The sequence below is a fragment of the Myodes glareolus genome, chromosome 5 (genome assembly GCF_982192425.1).
Source record: "Myodes glareolus chromosome 5, mMyoGla1.1, whole genome shotgun sequence".
NCBI classification, from domain to species: domain Eukaryota; kingdom Metazoa; phylum Chordata; class Mammalia; order Rodentia; family Cricetidae; genus Myodes; species Myodes glareolus.
Genome location: NC_142030.1, coordinates 3497491 through 3506725, shown reverse-complemented (window position 1 = coordinate 3506725; position 9235 = coordinate 3497491). Strand labels below are relative to the sequence as shown.

At 49.6% G+C, this 9235-nt stretch overlaps 1 long non-coding RNA gene across 1 annotated transcript; it reads left to right on the top strand.

The window, feature by feature from the left end:
* The first annotated feature begins 1098 nt into the window (after positions 1 to 1098).
* Positions 1099 to 6372, top strand: LOC125403796 (uncharacterized). Its single transcript, XR_015001200.2, has 3 exons — positions 1099 to 2213; positions 4146 to 4296; positions 6125 to 6372. It is a non-coding gene; the product is annotated as an uncharacterized LOC125403796 (long non-coding RNA).
* Positions 6373 to 9235: the final 2863 nt, after the last annotated feature.

The following is a 9235-nucleotide window of genomic DNA, read 5'->3' as shown; positions in this document are numbered from 1 at the left end:
CGGACAGCAGCGTTCACCAGAAATGCGGTCAGCCTTTCTATATTCAGACCCTGGGCAGCCTCTGAGCCTCCTGAGAGCTTTTCCCTCTGCAGGCTTTCATAATCCGTAATCTCCTTCCTCACATCCCTACACCAGCATGCATGCTCGCTCTCTCTCTCTCTCTCTCTCTCTCTCTCTCTCTCTCTCTCTTTCTGTCTCTGTCTCTGTCTCTGTCTCTCTCTCCTACATACACAGAGTGTGTCAGCCCACTGGAAGATCTCTGAACCATTTCTAGTCTCCTCTTTCAGTGCCTGGAAGATGCAGGCACCCCCATGTGAGTACACAGAAAACCAGTTGGGCTGACCAGGGTTACAAGGTCCTCTCCTCTACTGGTGGTCTTGTTCCTGGATATTCATCAGACCTACCTAAGGGGGCTACCCCAAATTACAGAATCCCAGACATCACCATTGACCCCAAATGAGGAGGTGGCTGACATAGGCCAGGCGTTCCCCACCTAATCTAGGCATCAGGGTATCACCCGAGTGGAGGTGAGCTGTTGAGCTGTTGAAAATAACTGCTTTTGGTGAGGGGTGGGGTGGGGTTCGAGGGTCTCTTTGTGTAGCCCTGGCTGTCCTGGAACTCACTCTGTAGACCGGACTGGCCTCGAGCTCAGAGATCTGCCTGCCCCTGCCTCCTGAGTGCTGGGATTAAAGGTGTGCACCACCGCAGCCTGACAAAAGTAATTTCTTAACAACAATGCTGAGCTGCCGACATCTTCTCACCCTTTGTCTCTTGAGCTTGCAGCTCTGAGCAGGTTTAAGGTGTGTCCAGTGTTCTTAACTAAGACGCTTTCCTGGTACTCTCAGCGAGGAAGGGCTGTGTGGCCACACTGCCTGGTGCTCTACAAACCCACTGCCCCCAGAGCCTTCCCTACAACCGAGGCTGGCATTTGCTCACAGCTGGGACAACTTCCAGTTGGCTTTTCCCAAACGCCAAGTGTTAAAGAGGGGCGAGCTTTAAAGAAAGGAGGTTTGTTTTGGCTCACAGTTCTGGGCCAAGCTGAAGGAGCTGTCTCTGATGGCAGAGTCCCAAGGCAGGCAGGACATTACAAGGCCACGCTGAAGGAGAAGCGTGTCTCAAGAGAAGATGGTGTCCACATCGGGTAGCTTGGCAGGAAGCCACCCCATCAGAGTGACAGACTGGCAAGGGATTCCCCGGGACCATGCTGAGAGCCAGACTTTGGTGGAGGATGGCCAGGGCAGGCCTGAGCTGCATTTCTGACAGGGGCCTGGGAATACTGGCACTGCGGAAGGAGGGAAGTACCATCTGCCCTCAAATATGGCAGCTCGAGATGTTGGCCATCTCAGACTGGTTTGTTCTTTCTGCAGGTAAGGCGCCATGGATATCCCTGTGGGAAGCTCACTGCTGGAGCCAGCAGCCAGCGAGCAGTACCGGAGCATCCCACCCAATCATGCCCTCCACTCTGCTCCCAGGACCCCTGTGGCAAGTGCTGGCCCTAGCTTGGACTCTTTGTCCTGTTCCTCCTTCTTTGTTGTTAGGATTTATTTTTATTTCTGTGTATGTGTGCGCATGAATGCCTGCCACATGTGTGAGCACCTGTGGAGGCCGGAGGAGGATGCCAGACCCCTTGGAACTGGAGTTATAGGCTGTCGTGAACATCCTAATGTGAATGCCGGGAAGAGAACTCACATTCTCTGGAAGGGCATGGTGTGCTCCAGCCCTTCGTATCTCTTCCAAACACAGTTTGCCATCTGTGGTGGGACCAATAAAGGCCTTCTGTCTGACCGTTTTTCTGGTCTTCACTCACTTTCAAGGATCTCCATGCATTTAAAAAAATGTATATTTTATTTTATGTCTATAAATGTTTTGATTGCATCCAAACTGGAGTTATGGATAGCTATAAGCCACCAGGCAGGTTCTCTGCAAGAGCAGCGAGTGCTCCTGACTGCTCAGCTGTCATCGTTCGGGTCCCCCCCGCCCCCCCTCCCCGCACATGGACTGATGCACGTATTTCTCCTGCTGATCTGTTTGGCGTCAATTTGGGTCCTTGGTCCAGCCCAAGATCCCAAGAACAACACGACTGCTGTGGTGTGTGCTCCTGATGTCCCAGCTTCCCCTGGGTGAGATGGGAGGACCTGACTTCAAGGCAAGGCCAGCCTGGACAGTGTACAGCAAGACTCTATTTGGAAACCGAGAGCCAAGTGGAGACCGGGGTGAGTCTTAAAAAAGAACTGGGTTGTTTGGGCTCACAGTTCTGACAGAAGGTTAAAGATCATTAGCTGGTGATTGATTGCTGCCTTGCTTCCAGAGTTCTGAGGCAGGGCAGGGAATCGTCTGGGGGAAAAAAGATGTGTGTGTGTGTGTGTGTGTGTGTGTGTGTGTGTGTGCGCATGCCTCATTTGCAAGCCTGTGCATGAACACATGTCCTCTGGTCAGTCTGTCCACCTTGATTGCCTCACTAATCTTGATCATCACCCAAACCATCACTGCCCCCAGCAAACACTGGATTAAATATCCACCCACTGATGACACTTTGTACCTAGAGTTCAGTTCACTCCCCAGAGGGAGCAAAACGTATTCAAGTCCCAGAAAGGGCAGAGGTGGGTAGGTGTGGTTGTTAGCCTTCTCTGCCTGCTCTCCCAGGACCAAATGGGAGGGCTGGCACAGGTCCCTGACCAGCACCGCTCCCCTGGGACAGGGTTGGGAGCTTGTAAGACAGAGCCTCTCTTTTGCCTGGGCCTCAGGGGTTTCCTGGAATGCAGACTTCTAGTGTGGCAATCCCAGAGAATGCAGGATGCTTGGTCATTGTGTGTGGCCGTGTGTGTGTGTGTGTGTGTGTGTGTGTGTCCCAGTGAGGGGAAGTCTTGAAACCGATGGCTGGGAAAGCTTCAAGGGTGCTTATGGGGGACAAGTGTTCAAACTCTTCTACTCTGAAGAAAGTGCTTTCGAAGCACCTGGGCAGCTAGACTAAGTCCACGGACATGTGCTCTCAAACCAATGAGGGCAGCCGGAGTAAGCTGTTGGGAATGTACTTTCGAAGCACCAAGGGCCCTGTGGACCAATTCCTGTGACTAAAGTAGGGTTTTAGTTGGAGAGCTGTGACATGAACGGGAAGATAGGGGACCAGAGAATGAAGCCAGGGCACGGGGAAGCAGGCTTTGCGTGTCACACGTGTGTGCAATCTGCTGGAGTCTTTATACTGCTCACCCCCATCTATTTGGTGTAGGCTTCGTCTCCTTTCTGTCCTCGTCACCTTCTTCCTTCCCTGCTGGTCATGGAAGCCGGGACCTCACTCACGGAGCCACCTACCCAGTGCTGTCGTGCCTCTTTGTTTCCTTGATAGTTGCTCTAGGTCAGCACTTAATTTGCCAAGCCTTCCTGCCCAGGTGGGCCGTACAGAGTGTTACACGTGCGGGGGTCTAAGGGCCTCTCCTGGTGAGCACGGCCCTGAGATGGGTTTGACCTGTTTCCACCCTGCTCGTGCCGTAGGTACAAGTCCAACAGGCTGGGCCGACTTTCCAGCTGCCCTATACGGGCACATCACAACAGAAAGGACACACGCTCTTTGGAGTGCAGCCACACTCTGGCCCGCTCTGGTCTGAGTCTGAAAACTTGGGAGTCATGGGTTTCTCAAGTAGGTAGGATCCTAAGATGTAATTGACTGTATCCTTGAGGGTGGAGCCCGGGGAATATTCTGACCTATAAACCAGACGGAAAAAAGTGGCAGAGATTCGAGCGTTATAGTCTGGGCGAGCTGAGTGCTGCCCTCTCTTCCATTTCCCAGCAATCCAACCTTGCCTGTTGGGTATCCTTGTTGCAGATGCTCAACCTGGACCAGCCCAGGGGTCACATCAGCATTTCTTTCTAGTCCAGCCTGCAGGAGGAAGGTGGCCTTCCTGGATGGGAACTAGTTAGAACTCATTGCCAGCATTGGAGGCTCCCAGGGGAACTGCCGCTTGAAGAGATATGTCAGAGAGCTACCCAGTCGTCAGCTCACAGAGTTTACATGGAGATTGGGGGTGGATTCTCTCCACTTCCCCTGCACCATTTATATATTTGTCTGTTGTTTGATTTGGGCGCTCAGCATTGAACCAGGGTCCACAATCTCTCTGTGAAGTTCAGTTCTCTTCCTCCACTCTACACAGGTTCCGGGGATCAAACTCAGGTCGCCAGGCTTGAGAGGCAAGACTTCATCCACAGAACCATCTGGCAAGCATCCCACAAGCTTTATTTTTGGGGAGTTTTACATTTATAGAGAAGTCGTGAAGAGAACATAGAGAGTTTCTGTTTCTCCAGGTGAGTCCTGCCTGGCTTCCTGCTGGGCAGAGCCTGCCATGGTCCATAAATTTGGTTTTCTGTCTGGCTTCCCTTTTTCAGTGCTGAACAGACAAGCCAAGAGCAGGCTATGAGGTTACAGCTTTTGTAAAATGGCAAAAGCTGTGTCTTGGTCCTCACCTGCATAGCCTCCTCCCATGCTCACTCACAGAGCCGTCTGCAGCCTCTGTGAGGAGTGCACCCACGGAGCAGGGCTTCCTCAGAGCCCACGGAGCCAAACCTCAGGAACACGTGGCATTTGTGACACATGTGTGCTTTCTCTGTTTTATCTGAGAGGTAACATGGCCGGAAGCATCAGGGTTAACCACTTCAAGCCTTGTTTTCTTTCCTGGCAAATGGGAACAAGCACTATCTCAACATGCCCCTGATAAGAGCTGGCACCATGTGGGTGCTCTTGCTGTCCAGCTCCACAGGCCACACCTCTGGGCTCCTCAGCCCTCTGGCTGCCCCGGGCCGTGAGAAGGAACCCCTTGGGGCCACAGTCTAGAGCGGCCTGAATAGTTAAGTTTGACAGCCACCTCCTCAAATTTTTGTATACATTAAAATAGCTCACAAAACAAAGGTGTGGGGAATTTATTTTTACATTTTTATTCCTTCTTAAGATGTACTTTTCTGTTCATTTGTGTGCACCTCTGTGTGTGTCTGTGTGTAAATGCCATGTGCACATGGGTGCCTCGGAACTCGGAAGACGTTAACAGATCTCTTGGAGCTGGAATTACAGGAGACTGAAAGCTTCTTCCTGATACAGGTGGTTGTTGTTGCTGATAATGATTTTTAAAAATATTTAAAAATTTATATTAAATAACAAAACATGTATGATTTATGAAAGGCTAAGTTTATCTCTGTGTTAAATTCCTTGCTTTATATTCTCATGTGCAAGTCTGGAACTCTCTCTGATAAACACTGGGAGGCTCTAACCACATGTGGGGTTCCCACCTGGTCCTCCTCACTCTCCCATAGCTGCCTGTCATTCCACCCTGGTCTGACTCCTGTCCTGTCTGCAGCACCCGCAGTCACCGACATGATCAGCTTCGCTCCCCAGTGCTCCTTTCCTCAGGTTGTTATGTTTTATGGCTTTAATTTGTTTAGTTTTGTTTAAGACAGGGTTCCTCAGTAAAGCCGTAGCTGTCCTGGAACTCACTCTGTGTATTAGGCAGACCTCAAACCCAGAAATCTGCCTGCTTCTGCCTCCTGAGTGCTGAGACTAAAGGCCTGTGCCACCACCACCTGACTCTCAGTTTTCATTTTTAAAAATATGTTTTGAATTAAAATAGAATTATACCACTTTCTCCCTCTCCTGAAACCCCTCCCATGCTCCCCAATTTGAAGTTGATAACCCCCTTTTCTTTGATTATGGTTACATACACGTATATGTATGCATGTGCATGCACAAACACATATAAGTATAATCTCCTGAGTCTGTTTCTGTTGTTTGTGTGTATATGGTACCAAGCATGACCTCTCTACACTGGATAACCAATAAGGGGTCTCATTCCTAGGAGAGGCTAATTCTCCCCCTGCAGTCATTAATTGCCTGTACTTCTTTGTCTGGACGTGATACCCAGAGAAATTTCCCCTCGTCCACGCGAACTTGTCCATTGATACTGGCATTGGGCTTTTCTTCCTCAGGCAGCCACTTCTGGGAGAGACAGACTCACCGAAGTCTTGGTATTATTCTGGCACCGACTGTCTTTCCCCTCCCTCTCCGTCACTGCGCCCTGAGCCGTGGGTGACGCAGGTGCACGCACTGGGGCTGGCCTCCCTGTGATCCACTCATCTCTGCTTTTAGGTCCAGCTGTGGTTTCCCGTGATGGTCTCCATTTGCTGTGGAGAGGGGCAGGCACTGCTGCGCTTATCCAAGGAAATGCGGGCTGGGCACCTACGTGGCACTTTCGAGACAGTGTGTCATGATGTCGTCCGTCAAGGCTGGCCTTGAACTTGAGTCCTCAACCTCCAGCACCACTCTAGGCTCAACCATCTTTTTTTTTTCTTTTATCTTTTATTGTCTGAAACAAAGAAACTCTCCCCTTATTTTAATTTGTAGAGATCTTTATTGATAACGTTAAAGCATTTCTATCGTCCTAGATTTCAAGTTGCCCCACCTAATCCCCAAGATGAGACTCACTCGCCAAATGTCTGACCTTACATCCTCCCATGCCAACCGTGGAGTCTGCAGGTGACTCCGTGCGACTCCTTATTATGTGGTGGCGTACTGCTCTCTGCTGCCCTCTGCTGGCTCCCTGTGTCAGTGCACAGAGGCTCTTGGAGGAGAGCCTGCAGGGTCTTCAGAAAACAGAGCTAACAGATGCTGCTTTAGTTAAGATGAGGAAGACAAGAGTTGAAAAATCAGGAGCTTGGCTGTGGATATGACAAAGAGGAGCAGCCCAGAGCCCTCCAGGAAGAGCGCTGTGCGCCCAAGGCACGGTGGAGGAGGTCCCTCACTTGAGACGTCACCAGCTGTTAATGGAAACTGACAGCAGCAGCAGATTGGGCAAGAAATGTGTCAGCCCAAGCACTGCAGGAGCCGGAGGGCTTCCCAGAGCAGGAACAGTAGGACTTTCTTTGGACCGCCAGCTCCTGAATAATGACACTGAGACTTCTTATTAAGTACAAAAGCTCGGCCTTAGCTTAGACTTGTTGCCAACTAGCTCTTAAGACTGAAATCGACCTTTATATGAACCTACATTCTGCCACACGGCTAGTTACTTCTTCCCAGTACTTCAGAACCAGCTTTGGCTGATTCCTCCCAAGTTCCTCTTTCTCTGCCTATCCTCTCCTGCCTAGCTACTGGCTATTAGCTCTGTATGAAACCAATCAGAAGGTGCCTTAGAAAGGTGAGATAAAACAGACTTCTTCACACAGTGTGATCAAATATCCCACAATAGCTGTTCTCTGTTGATCTGCCCCTCCCCTCCTCAATGCTGGGGAATGAACTCAGGACTTGAACTCAAGTTGGGCTTGCTAGGTAAACCTCTACCTCTGAGAGGAATCCCTAGCCCCACAGCTTCCCACAGTGCTGGGAGGAGGTAGGATTTGTCTTGCTGAGGTGACACAGCCATTACTGTGGTCATGGTAGCTGAACACGCTTGCCCGGGGCCTCTCCCCAGACCCTCAGGATGGCTCCCCCAAAATATGCAGGCTCAGAGCTGGGGGTGTTTGGTGTTTGAATATTTCAGGGATCAATATAAATCTTCATAGAAGTCCTAATCAGAAGCTTCCTGGGTCTTCGTTAGTTTTTTTTTTTTCTTGCCTTGTCTATTCTAGGACTTGTACTGGCTACAGGTAGTTGGGGGTTCAGCTGGGAAACAACCACAAATAACAAGTTAGAGTAGATTTACATGCACAGTGGTCTTCAAACCTCTTGAATGAGGTCCCTCAGAGCAGAGGTGACAAAGTTGGAATTCCATCTTGTAGGACAAGTTGTGTCCTCTGAATAAACATAATGGAGGGCATCCTGTTTCTCTGATCGGATGTCTGGACAAAAGCAACTAGGGAAAGATGGGTTTATTTGGCTCACAGATCAAGACCCTCATGATGGGAAGGCAGGAACTCGAGGCAGCTGGTCACATTGCATCTCAGTCAAGAAACAGAAAGAGATAAATGCATCTGTGTGTTTAGCCAGCGTTCTTTTCTGTGTAGTGTGGAACTGTGGTGGTTTGAATGATGACGGCCCCCATAGGCTCACATATTTGAACGCTTGGTCTCCACTTGGTAGGAACTGTTTGGGGAAGGATTAGGAGGTGCGGCCTTGTTGGGGAAGGCATGTCACTGAGGGTGGACTTTGGGGTCTCCCTCTCTCCCCATCCTCTCTCTTCCCAGTGGTTATCAACTCAACACGTGAGTTCTCAGCTACTGCTCCAGGGTGAACCCTGCCTGCCACCATGCTCCCTGCCGTAGTTATAAGGGACTATCCCACTGAAAGTGTAAGTGAGCCCCCAAATTAAATGCTTTCTTTTGTAAGTCGTTTGGTCATGGCGTCTCTTCACTGCAGTTGAAAAGTAATTTAGCGGGGCTGGAGAGATGGTTCAGGGGTTAAGAACACTGATTGCCCTTCCAAAGGTTCAGAGTTCAATTCCCAGCACCGGCGCGGTGGCTCACAACCATCTGTAATGAGATTTGATGCCATCTTCTGGCCTGCTGGCAGATATGCAGGCAAAACACTGTATACATAATAAATAAATAAATCTTAAAAAAAAAAGTCTTAAAAAAGTAATTTAGCAAGGACCCAAGCGTAAGGAAAGCTTATGCTCACTTTTAGGGGTGTTTTCACAATTCGTTTAACTTAACACAATCAAGGTAAACCCTCAGAGGCATGCTCAGAGGCTAACCTAATCTAAACCACCCTTGCAGGGGTGCCCAACAGTAACCATGAATAGTAGATGCCACGGTGGTGTGGAGGAGCTGAGAAAGTGTGCTGGGTTTGAAGCAAAGAGTAAGAGCATTGTGTCCAGAAAGGTCACGGGCTGGGTGAGGAGCAGGCTAGCCAATGAGCTTAACATGAACATCAGAGAACACACATACACCACGTAAGTGACCTCAGCCATTTGTAGCTCCTACTCCTTGGAGGTGAGACGACGTCCTTGAACGTTAATTCAAACGGTCTCCTGTCTGACAGTTCCAATTAGCTTATACTAAATTCGGGGCATGAAATAAATTCTTTATTTTTAACACAGGGAGGTTTCTAATTCTTATTAATAGGCCATCAGGTTCCTTTCAATCGCACCATGAACAGATATTTTAAGAACAATGACCTAATTATGCACCAGATTGTTAGCTTTCTGGAAATGCACATTAACCTCTAGCTGCCCTGGGTGGAGGCCTTTAGCTCTCCTCTCTGTTAAAAGCAGGGCCGGCAGGGTGAGCAGAAGTCAGTAAACTGTAAACTGCTTTTAGTACCCCA